The sequence below is a fragment of the Alosa alosa genome, chromosome 23 (genome assembly GCF_017589495.1).
Source record: "Alosa alosa isolate M-15738 ecotype Scorff River chromosome 23, AALO_Geno_1.1, whole genome shotgun sequence".
NCBI classification, from domain to species: Eukaryota; Metazoa; Chordata; class Actinopteri; order Clupeiformes; family Clupeidae; genus Alosa; species Alosa alosa.
The window spans coordinates 5093303-5104670 of NC_063211.1; positions in this window are offsets into that span (position 1 = coordinate 5093303).

Sequence of the window (11368 nt, forward strand, 5' to 3'; positions counted from 1 at the left end):
TGTTAAATTAGCATTAGTCTATTACCTTGATTAAAGATAAGCTTATGATTGTTATATCAGCAACCCAGTTTGGAACCTCTGAAGTTCGCCTACAAAAAGCTACCATCTTTACCCATATAAGGAGATCCCGTATCTTGAGATTTTTCCTATGGGAAAATAACATGGGGATTTGGAATTATCACACCTGTTAAACTCTCGTGGGAACGACAAAATTGGAAATGCAGAAGTTTTCCTGAACACACTTTTGTCCTCTGCCTTTGAATGGGTACTGTGATCTTCGGTACATTAAGACGCCAAACCCAGATTTGCTACCCCAGAGCTAACTTGCTAACTAACTTAATGGCAAGTTTCGCCCTATACAATAAGGGAAATGTGAATATTGCTACCCCCAGCGCCCTATATGGCTCTGGGGGTAGTGATATTCAAATGTCCCTTATTGTGACATCTCATAAGAGAGATTTCTGACTACTGTAGCTCACAAAATCACATAGTTTCTGACATCAACCTCTCTCAACTAACCCACAAAAACTAAACGCACAGTTTTGTTTTGCACCTGGAGTGTTTGTAGAAGCATCAGAGACCCGAATGGAAGTGCTTTTTGTAGTCTGCTTGGAGTTCATTCACGCTCAGTTTTATTGTCCTTGTGAATAGTGAATAGTGGCATCTTGTAGCGGTCAAGTTTGCACAGTCCCCTGTCAAGGGCGCAGCCTCCTCAACCTCCTCGTCTTCCTTATCCTTCTCAAGAACCCTACAGCCAGTGCTGCAACTGCAGAGATTCCCTAGAACCCTACAGCCAGTGCTGCAACTGCAGAGATTCCCTAGAACCCTACAGCCAGTGCTGCAACTGGATCTGCAGAGATTCCCTATTTCATCACACCCTCTTATTCTGATTTATCACCCGGAGTGAAGAAATACTCTTTTCTAATTGGCTGGTTGGGTGGCTATTAATTCTGAATAACAGGACAGCTATGAAGTAGATCTGGTAAAAAAAGTTTAATCACCGTTCCATATCAATGCTTATGAATGGTAACTATAACAACCATAGTAGGACGACGGTTGAGCCTGGAAGCAGGCTTCGCAACAATGAAATCAACTGTAAACAAGCTAACTGTCCATGCTATTGCTGTTATAGGGCCAAAGAAAGTTGTACAACAAGTCGGCTTCTTTTTAAACGGAACTGAGTGTCTTCTTTGCGTGTTATAAAGGCATGACTATTGCCTGCGCGTCGGGGAGTTATTTGCCTTTTGCACTCGTCCATTAATTCCGTATAACAGGACACCTCGGCGGCCGCTATCCCTTACTTAACATTCCATACTCATCACATTCCATACTCATCACTTGGTAGTAGATTGTCAGAACAGAATTTTTTCATGTCTGGCCAACCTCTGTCAACTTCATGTCTGCCAACTTTCTTCATGAAATACCATTTTTCATGATGTCTGATGCTGGCAACAGTATCACTAGGTTCCTGCTCATGGCTGTTTTTGACAGGTAGGGGATTGTAAAATAGAAGTTGTGGCATAGGTGCACTTGCGCCTCCACCCATAGAGGTCATATGTGGTGGGAGTTTGGAGTAAACATGGATCAATGCCCAGCCTACCATCCTCTCGCGCCGCCCTGACAGAGTTGGAACAGAAATCCTGGCGTATTAATCAACGTGAGGGAGCACAGGCCTCGGGCTCGTGCCAGTCGATGAGTTTCCCTGGTTAATTCGCCTAAGGAATGCAGTCGTCAGCGGAATGATAAACTGTGTTTGCCCTTGTTTTTAGCCACAAGCACGCTCCCGTTCACAAAGAAAAATAGTTTGGACCTATGGTCTTTAATTCACAGTGGGGGGTGAGAGAAGGCCCATTAATCACACCTTTGCCCCAGTCTCCCCCTGACAGGAGACAGTGTCCAGCCCCACCAGAGACGGTTGGGAAGAATGTCTGGGTTCTTTCCCTTGTGTAAACAGTGAAATATGACACCCATAAAGTAATTACTGTACACAGACACTCAGTGTGGTTACAGTTTTGAATGTGCTCAATGCAAATACATCCGTCTGGAAGACCTGAGTTCTTGTGAGTGTGCTTATGACTGTGTTATAAACATACATTAATATGTTATGACAGATTGGGAAAATATTGCTGTTATCCAACTATCCAATGAAATATGACACAGGGGACATATAAAACTTTCATATATCAATCCATTGATTTATGATAAAACAAAAAAAACAGCTGTGTGTTGAGCCATGCTTCCTATTAGAGAAACAAGACATTCTGCAGGCCTAAATGCACATAGATTTCAGTTACGTCTGGGGACATGACCAATTTCCAACAATATTTCAAATGTTTTAGGAAATATCCCACCAAAACACAAGTCTGTTGTAGAACCTGAGTGGAAGCAGAGTTGTCACTGCTGAGACCATTCAGATCAGTCATACTAGCATCCATCTCCATGCTTTGAATGACAATGCTTTACAGGTATGACACAGTCTACTCCCTGGAAAGGGGCCAAATATATTCACGACATAAGTTGTTTCATGGGCAATTTTGAGTTTTACTCCACATCAAAAACACTCCTCCATGCAATGTACACCTAAACTTGAACTGTACTTGAAAATCAAACTCTCAACAGATTTGTTAGTTTTATGTGCTTTTTTTTTTACTATTTTTAATAATTGTTTGGCAAAGCGTTCATTGTGGCCAGTTGTCCAGGCTGAAAGGTATACTGCAGACAAATTACGACTATGGCAACCCAAATAAAATCTCTTGGTATCAAGTTATTTGTGACGGTATTTGAGGACAGATAAGCACTGTGCAGTTAGTTATGTGGTCTAGCTCAGAACACCCTGTTGAACACCCTGGTTTGGGCAATGTAAGAAAAAATTTCACTGTATGCCAACTGTATACAGTATGCCAATACAGTATGCCAACTGTATACAGTATGCCAATACAGTATGCCAACTGTATACAGTATGCCAATACAGTATGCCAACTGTATCACCAAAAGACTACTTATGCATGATACATTGGTGCTAACTGCTGTTTTTTAATTTGCTTTTGCTTTTTTAGATCAAAACTGTTGACAACAAAATGTCCATGGTTTGTATGTCATATTCTGACTGTATGCTTTCTTGATATTTTAATGATAAACACAAATCAGAACAGAAATGTATCACTGTACTCCTCAACAAAGAAAGCACAAAAATAAACTTTACCAAAGACGTACAAAAACACAATTCATCAAAGCATGAGCAAGCAAAGTATTGATTTATAGAATTCTAAATCAGACATCTCTGTAGACGCTTCAGGGAAAGCGTGATGACATCAGTGAGAAAGGGAGGGAGGGAAAGAGTGAGAGAACAGAAATTCCTCTTCTTTGACTTATGAAGCTGACCTGTGTGTGTGTGTGTGTGTGTGTGTGTGTGTGTGTGTGTGTATTTGTGTGTTTGTGTGTATGTGTGTGTGTGTGTGTGTGTGTGTGTGTGTTTGTGTGTATGTGTGTGTGTGTGTGTGTGTGTGTGTGTGTGTGTGTGTGTGTGTGTGTGTGTGTGTGTGTATTTGTGTGTTTGTGTGTATGTGTGTGTGTGTGTGTGTGTGTGTGTGTGTGTGTGTGTGTGTGTGTGTGTGTGTGTGTGTGTGTGTGTGTATTTGTGTGTTTGTGTGTGTGTGTGTGTGTGTGTGTATTTGTGTGTTTGTGTGTATGTGTGTGTGTGTGTGTGTGTGTGTGTGTGTGTGTGTGTGTGTGTGTGTGTGTGTGTGTTTGTGTGTTTGTGTGTGTGTGTGTGTGTGTGTGTGTGTGTGTGTGTGTGTGTGTGTGTGTGTGTATTTGTGTGTTTGTGTGTTTGTGTCCATCCACACAGCAGCACACAGGCCATATCCACACACACACACACACACACATACACACACCTCCATTCCTCTGCTCAGCCCACATGTGAGTGAGTGTGTGTACCTCAAGCTAACTCTGACTGGCTCCTTATCAGTGGGGCGTAGAGGCAGTGATTGGAAAAGGCAGCTAGGGGGCATGACAAGCCCTTCATGTCAGCCCTAGTCCTGCCTCACACACACACACACACACACACACAGACACACACACACATACACACATACACACACACAACTAACAAATCAAATCAGTCACATATAGAAATGAAAATTGTAGTTACAAACATGTCATATACCTAATATTCTCACAGATAGATAAGATATAAAACAAAATACAAATTATGCCATTTTTCATCTTTCTGCTATGTTTGTTGCTCTTGTATTTCTTATTGGACCTGCTATGGGCAGCCGTGGCCTACTGGTTAGCGCTTCGGACTTGTGACCGGAGGGTTGCCGGTTCGAACCCCGACCAGTAGGCACGGCTGAAGTGCCCTTGAGCAAGGCACCTAACCCCTCACTGCTCCCCGAGCGCCGCTGTTGTTGCAGGCAGCTCACTGCCCCGGGATTAGTGTGTGCTGAGTGTGTTTCACTAATTCATTGGGATAAATGCAGAGACCAAATTTCCCTCACGGGATCAAAAGAATATACTTATATACTTATTTTATAATGTATACATTAGGCCTACATTACCTGACAGTATTATAATAATGTAGTGCCACGTCACTTAATGTTGCTGCTACAGACAACACTATGCAGTATGCAGTACTATGCACTATGCAGTACTCTTTTCGCTTTTGCGTTTTTAAAGAAGTAAATTAGACAGCCAAAATAACACCAATTGGTTCAACTAAGTCCATTGGTTCTTCACTAATAACTCTAAAAATTACTTTTAAAATTATGTTTTCCTTTTGACAGAAAATCAAGAGCTGATTAAGATCTTTCATCTGATGTTTAAATCTCAATTTTGCCAAAAAATTTCACATATAGCCCTCTGGTTCTCACCCCTCTACAAAGCTTGTCACTAACTGTACAATTATGTTTTCTGTGCACAGAGTTATAACTGGCTCCATGGATCCAACCATGATTGACAGGTTGCAACTACCCACCAACCACCTCTTTAAACAACTTAACTCACCCAGACTCGGATTCCCTGAATAGGGCCCAAGGTAAATGATGTTTTTGACATTCCAAGTATCAGTTGAAGTATAATTTAGAGCACTCAATGTAGCCTGGAAAATCTCAACATTTCAGTGTTTGGTTGAGAAATATTTAAACTTTGCAATATCCATCACTACAACAACATCAGGTTAAGATTATTATTCTTATTTAAAAATAAAATAATAATTCCAGAAAAAGCTACAATGTGGCTCAATGGTGTTTTAATCCCCCACCATCGACTTCAAGGCAGCGCTGCGACCGTCGATTTCAAGGCACCTAACCCTAACCCTTGCCTAACCCTAGTGCCGTCCATGCAGTTCTGCCTGGAAGACAACGTTGGGGGCTTAAAACACCATAGAGGCTTCTACATACTCGACACACCCGACCGGTAGCGCGACAATGTGACGTCAAAATGACGTAGATCTTGCTGGCGCGCCAGGATTTAAGCCAGGTAGCGCGAGGTAGCGCACCACTCATTGTTTTTCAGAAGAGCGCGATAAAGTGGAAACAGGAAGATGGACTAGTTCGAGTGCAAGCGAGAGTTGCAGTGTTTTGTTACAGTTGTGAATTTTTAATAGTTTGCTGGATAACTTAACAATGTTACCAGCGAGAGTTGCAACACATGGAATTAAGAGGAAAGAATAGAAACTATTTATTTTCAAACAAAGGATATCTATTAAGGCCTGAACAAAATCTCTTTCCACTTCAGGAAATTACACAAACTCAGCCAGCTGCTAGCTAGCTAGCCAGCTAACTAAACTGTTTAAATTATTAAAATTTCCCTCGGGATGACTAAAGTATCTATCTATCTATCTATCTATCTATCTATCTATCTATCTATCTACCTGTGCACAACCCTTGGAAACTAGATGATAATGATGATGGTAGTTGTGAATAGTAGCAACCAAAGTCTGAAGTACCATCACAGAGGCTAGCTACTAGCAGAGAATGTCTAATAAGGGGAGAACTGCCACTCTCGGAAAACTTCCGGTTTCTGAAATGGTTGCAGTTCCTTCTGTGGTTCCACATGAGGCTTCGTCCACGAGTGCAGAATGCATGGAGGTCTATGGCTGTACCCCTCAAAATCCACTTTTTCGGGATATAATTTTTTTTTCAGGTAATTTGAGTATTGTATTCGATTTCGAAAGGGGAGGCAAAGAAAATACACTTGGTTGAGTATTATATTTTTTTAAAGTCACTTAATTGTTCTAAAAAAGCCTTTAAAATGTGTCAATGGCGTCATTCATTAGCACAATGCTAAGCGTGTTATGTGCAACAACTTAACCCAACCTGTAAGAAATCAAAAGGACATAAGTACTCGTTCATTCAACTTTTGACCTATAACCCATGTTGAAGTTATACAAACTACAATCAAATCTGAGATTTGTCAGCGACAATCAGGTGAAAGAGACAAATTTAGCCGTCTAGCTCCATTGACTCCCATTCATTTCTGCACTCATGGCGACGCCCCCAGTGGAACTCTGGTGGAACTGCATCCAAAATTCGGTACAATGGGACTTAATACGGAGTGGCAAGGCTCTCCGTAGACGGGCTCTGCTACTAGTGTTTCTTACTGCAGCTTCTTCTGCTGTGTAACGTAGTTAGCGTTAGTCTTTTCACAACAGCGACACCTCTGTTTAGGAGAATATTGCAACTAGTGTCGCGACCACCACTTGTGAGTATAAATGGTTACTGGCTTCTGTGACGTCACATTGTCGCGCTACCGGTCGGGTGCGTCGAGTATGTGGGACGTTTAAAACATGTAATGAAGTATAATGTTTGAACGGAGCTCACAGTTTCTGTTGCAAGCAACTACTCTATACCTGAACACAAAATGTACAGGTACCATTCAGTAAGTCTAACAGACAGGCTACACCAGACACTTACATTCTCCACTCAGTACTGTTCAGTGAGTCTAACAGCCAGGCTTGGGGCAGCCATGGCTAACTGGTTAGCGCTTCGGACTAGTAACCAGAGGGTTGCCGGTTCGACCAGTAGGAACGGCCCTTGAGCAAGACACCTAAAGCCTGTTACATAATCGCCACTCTCGACCGGTAGCGCAACAATGTGACGTCACGGGAGCGCTGTAACCATTTATACTCGCGCGTGTGGTCGCACCGTGGTGGTGAGCTGTCAGTAGCATTGGCCTCATCAATGGCAGTAAAAACTACCCTCTGTGATAATACTTCAGACTTCGGTTGCTGCTATTCACAACTACCATCATCACCATCTAGTTTCCAAGGTGTGTGCAGCTAGATAGATAGATAGATAGATACTTTATTCATCCCGAGGGAAATTTTAGCTAGCTGGCTGGTGCTGAGAGATGAGTTTGTGTAATTTCCTAAGGTGGAAAGAGATTTTTTTCAGGTCAGCAGATATCCTTTGGTTAAAAATAAATATCTTCTTTACCTTTTGCTGGATTATTGGCATGTCCCTGGGTCCTAGTTCTTTCATCTTAATTCCCTGTGTTACATCTCTCTCTGGTAGCTTCATTAACTTATCCAGCAAACTATTAAAAAATCACAAACTCTCGCTGGTAATTTCCCTCTCTTCTCAAACTGACTATTCAAACATCATGTTTATTTAAGATGTGGGCTATATGAAATGTCTGAATGTGGTTGATGCCTGTATAGAGGCATGCATGCTCCCTGATCTTGGCTTCAAGCTCATCCTACTTGTCGCGCGCATCTTTAAAAAAAACTGCTGTGCACGACCTGCCTGCGTGAGGCTGAAATTTCTCGTGCGACAGAGGAAATGATGCAGTTTTGACGTCATATTGTTGCGCTACCGACAATGAGTATACGTGCCACTATCATTTTTGGTGTAGCCAGTTTCATTGATTATAGTGGAAGCTAACTGTCGCAGCATATGAACAGAACGCTTTAGTTACAGTACGTGCCTGGTGTAGGCTGCCTGTAGCCCTCCCAGCCCTGGTGAGCTGTCTTGACTGGTTTGAACTGAAGCTTCCATAACATCCCCTCCATGCGCACATGTTGCTCCCAATGCCGTGGACAATGTTTATCTGGGCTTAATATCTGCTCTCTGATGGGCATGGAAATCATTTTGCGAGATGATCACAGACACATGTGAGAGAGAACAGGGCCCTTTTGTAATGTTACCAAACGACAGATAATGAATAGAGACACCGCACGATGATGCGGAGCGGAGTCGGAACTGCCAGCAATTACCTGGTGAAAATCGGCCCTCGTCAGTATCTGTCTAATTACAAAGCCGCCCTGGCAGCGCGTGAAACCGGTCGAGTGGCACAGCAGATTGGGCCCCGGCCACACAGCCACACATGTTCTCAGGCATTAACAGTTTTAACACCGCATCGCAACGTTGGGAGGACGCCAGCTACCTTCTGGCACTATCTCTTTTGCCTTCCTGGTTCTTTATTATTGACTCTCTCTTCCTCTCACCATGTCTATTGAGGCTTTGTTAGTGTTTTCCTTCTTGCAGCCTCTCCCAGGTCTTTCTTTTTTCAGTTAGTTTAGCAGAACCCTCTTCACAATGAATTATGGGAAAAGGTGAACCAAAGGCAAAACTATTTTGGGGCATTGTCTGGCTATCTAATACCTTTTCAGACCTATAGTTAGATTGTTTGGTCCGCAGGGGACAATACAGTGTTACAGTGTTGCATACAGACTTTGGTCCGGTTCGGTTTCGCATAGTATGCACTGTTTCTATACGGACCAAGATGTGTCATAATTGAGAAGACTGCTCCCTGGGCGGTTGGTGTTTATCTTTGGCTCATAAGAGCTACTTTGGAATGGCATGCTGGAGTGACAGCTTCACAGGCTGATCTTGGATCTTATCTTCTCTTATGACATTGTTTGTATTTGTCACTTTTGGCAAATTGTAGAGTTTCAGAACAAGTCGTGACTGCGACTAAAAAATAATCTGATGTCGCCAAAGACACATGCATGTCGAGTTAGTACTTCCTCACGCATCCACTTTTGTCCACAATTCACGTTATTAGGACCCATCTCGCATTCCATCTGTTCAGGAAGTGAACAGAAAATTAAATTGACCTCATTTTATCAACAATTCAGTGATCTTAACTCCCATAATTCATTACTAGACTTTGTTGGACCTATCAGCAGTGGGACCACACCAGAGTTTGCCAGATGATGCAATTGTTGCATTCTGACCAACGCACTACAGAAACAAGGGGGCAAACACACTACAGAAACAAGGGAGCAAACGCACTACACAAACAAGGGGGCAAACGCACTACAGAAACTAGATGTACCGCAGAGCGCTGCCCAGTCCAGCACATGTTTTCCATAAAAATAAGTCACGCTGAAAGGCATATATGACTCTAACTGTCTCACTGAATTGCATTATGCACACTCAATTCTCACTGGTATCTGCTAGACAACAAGTACCAAAACATGATTAGGTTATAGATTTCACATGTAATATACATTTTATACAACCCCACCCCCATCTTGCCTGTTCATAATTCTGAGAAATTCTTGAATTGTGTGCATGTGTGCGTGTACATGTTTATGTTTATGTGTGTGTGGGTGTGTGGGTGGGTGTGTGTGCATGCATGTGCATGTGCTTGTGTGTTTGCCTGTTTATGTGCCTGTGTGTGTGCATGTGCATGCATGCGTATATATGTCTACTGTGTGAGAATGTGTCATACGTAGGATTACTGTGAATGTATGTGTGTGCGTGTGTATCTGTTTATGCACATGTGTGCATATGGAATGGGTTTACATGACCCCTGGAGGCAAACATACGCACAAAAGTTGGTCATCCTAGGCCCTACGGTTCTCAAGATATTCACAGAAAACTGTGTCTGCCCTACCCTCCTTTCGGGGTCCAGTCCAGCGGGGGGGGCTACAGATCAAAAGAAAAGCGATGGTTCCATGCTATCCATGTGGGGTTACATGTCCACCAAGTTTTGTGTACCCGGTCTTTCAGTGTCCGGGAATCCTTGTTGGTGGGCCGGTCACTAAATGTACACATAAAATATTTTATTGTAAGGCCCCATGAACGAGAAAGTCCGCGAAACTTGGCATGCATTCGAGGGGGTGTCATAATGATCCTACACTTTCAATTTTGTGCAGTTTTGACCATGTCAGCCAGAGATATTGTGATGAAAACACCTAATGTTTTGCTTTTAATTTTTAACTAGGTGGCTATACATGAAATAAGTGGTAATGGGATAGGTTGACATGCCCCTTAAGACCAACATACAAAAAAGGTGGCCCTCCTAGGCCCTACGGTTCTCGAGATATTCACAGAAAACTGTCTCCGGCCACCTACAAGCCAGTTGGTGTATAGTAACATAAATTAATTTATTGTGTGGCCCCCCATGAACGGAATTCCATGAAACTTGGCGTGCATTCAGACGGTGTCATAATGATCATACACTTCCAATTTCGTGCAGTTTTGACTATGTTAGGTCACAGATACCTGCGATTACAACACCTCATTTTTACTTTTTTGTGTTTAACTAGGTGGCGCTTTACATGAAATGAGTGGTTATGGAATGGGTTGACATGGCCCTTTGAGATCAACATACAAAAAAAAATGGTCCTCCTAAACCCTACGGTTCTCGAGATATTCACAGAAAACTGTGTCTGCCCTACCCTCCATTCGGGGGTCCAGTCCAGCGGGGGGGCTACAGATCAAAACGAAAAAAGGAGGTTCCATGCTTCGCTGCGCGGCGGTCATAATAAGGGGGCAAACGCACTACACAAACAAGGGGGCAAACGCAGTACAGAAATAAGAGGGCAAACGCACTACAGAAACAAGGGGGCAAACGCACTATAAAGAAACAAGGGGGCAAACGCACTACAGTTTGATTCAAACGCACTAAAGGCTGTCGGTGTGAAAGAAGGAAACGAGTGTGGAATTTAATGTGTGTGTGTTTGTGTGTGTGTGTTTGTGTGTGTGTGTGGGGGGGGGGGTAAAGAGAAGGTAAAGAGATTGACAAGATGAAGTGTCTGGATTACAGATTGGCATTATCAGTCGGTTGTGCTTCAGATAGAGGTTATCCCATGGCCTTGCAAGCCAAAACCTGGACTGCTCTTTCTCACATGGAACCACTTTAGACTCTTCTCTTTTTCATGCCCCCCCCATCTCCCTCCCTCCCTCTTTGCTACCCCCCAAACTAGTGGTAGTATAGAATTACCTCCCTGAACTGAACTGTGCCGGTCCCCTTCCTGGTCTTCTCTGATGAAAAGGTCTGTGTGCTTCTCTCGCCTTCATCGTCTCAGCTGCAGTAGGACTTTCTTCCTCTTCTTTTTTCTATTACCCTGAGAAGGCACTCAGAGAAGCCCAGAGAGTCCCTATAGCAGAAAAAGGAAGGAAATCATATCTGT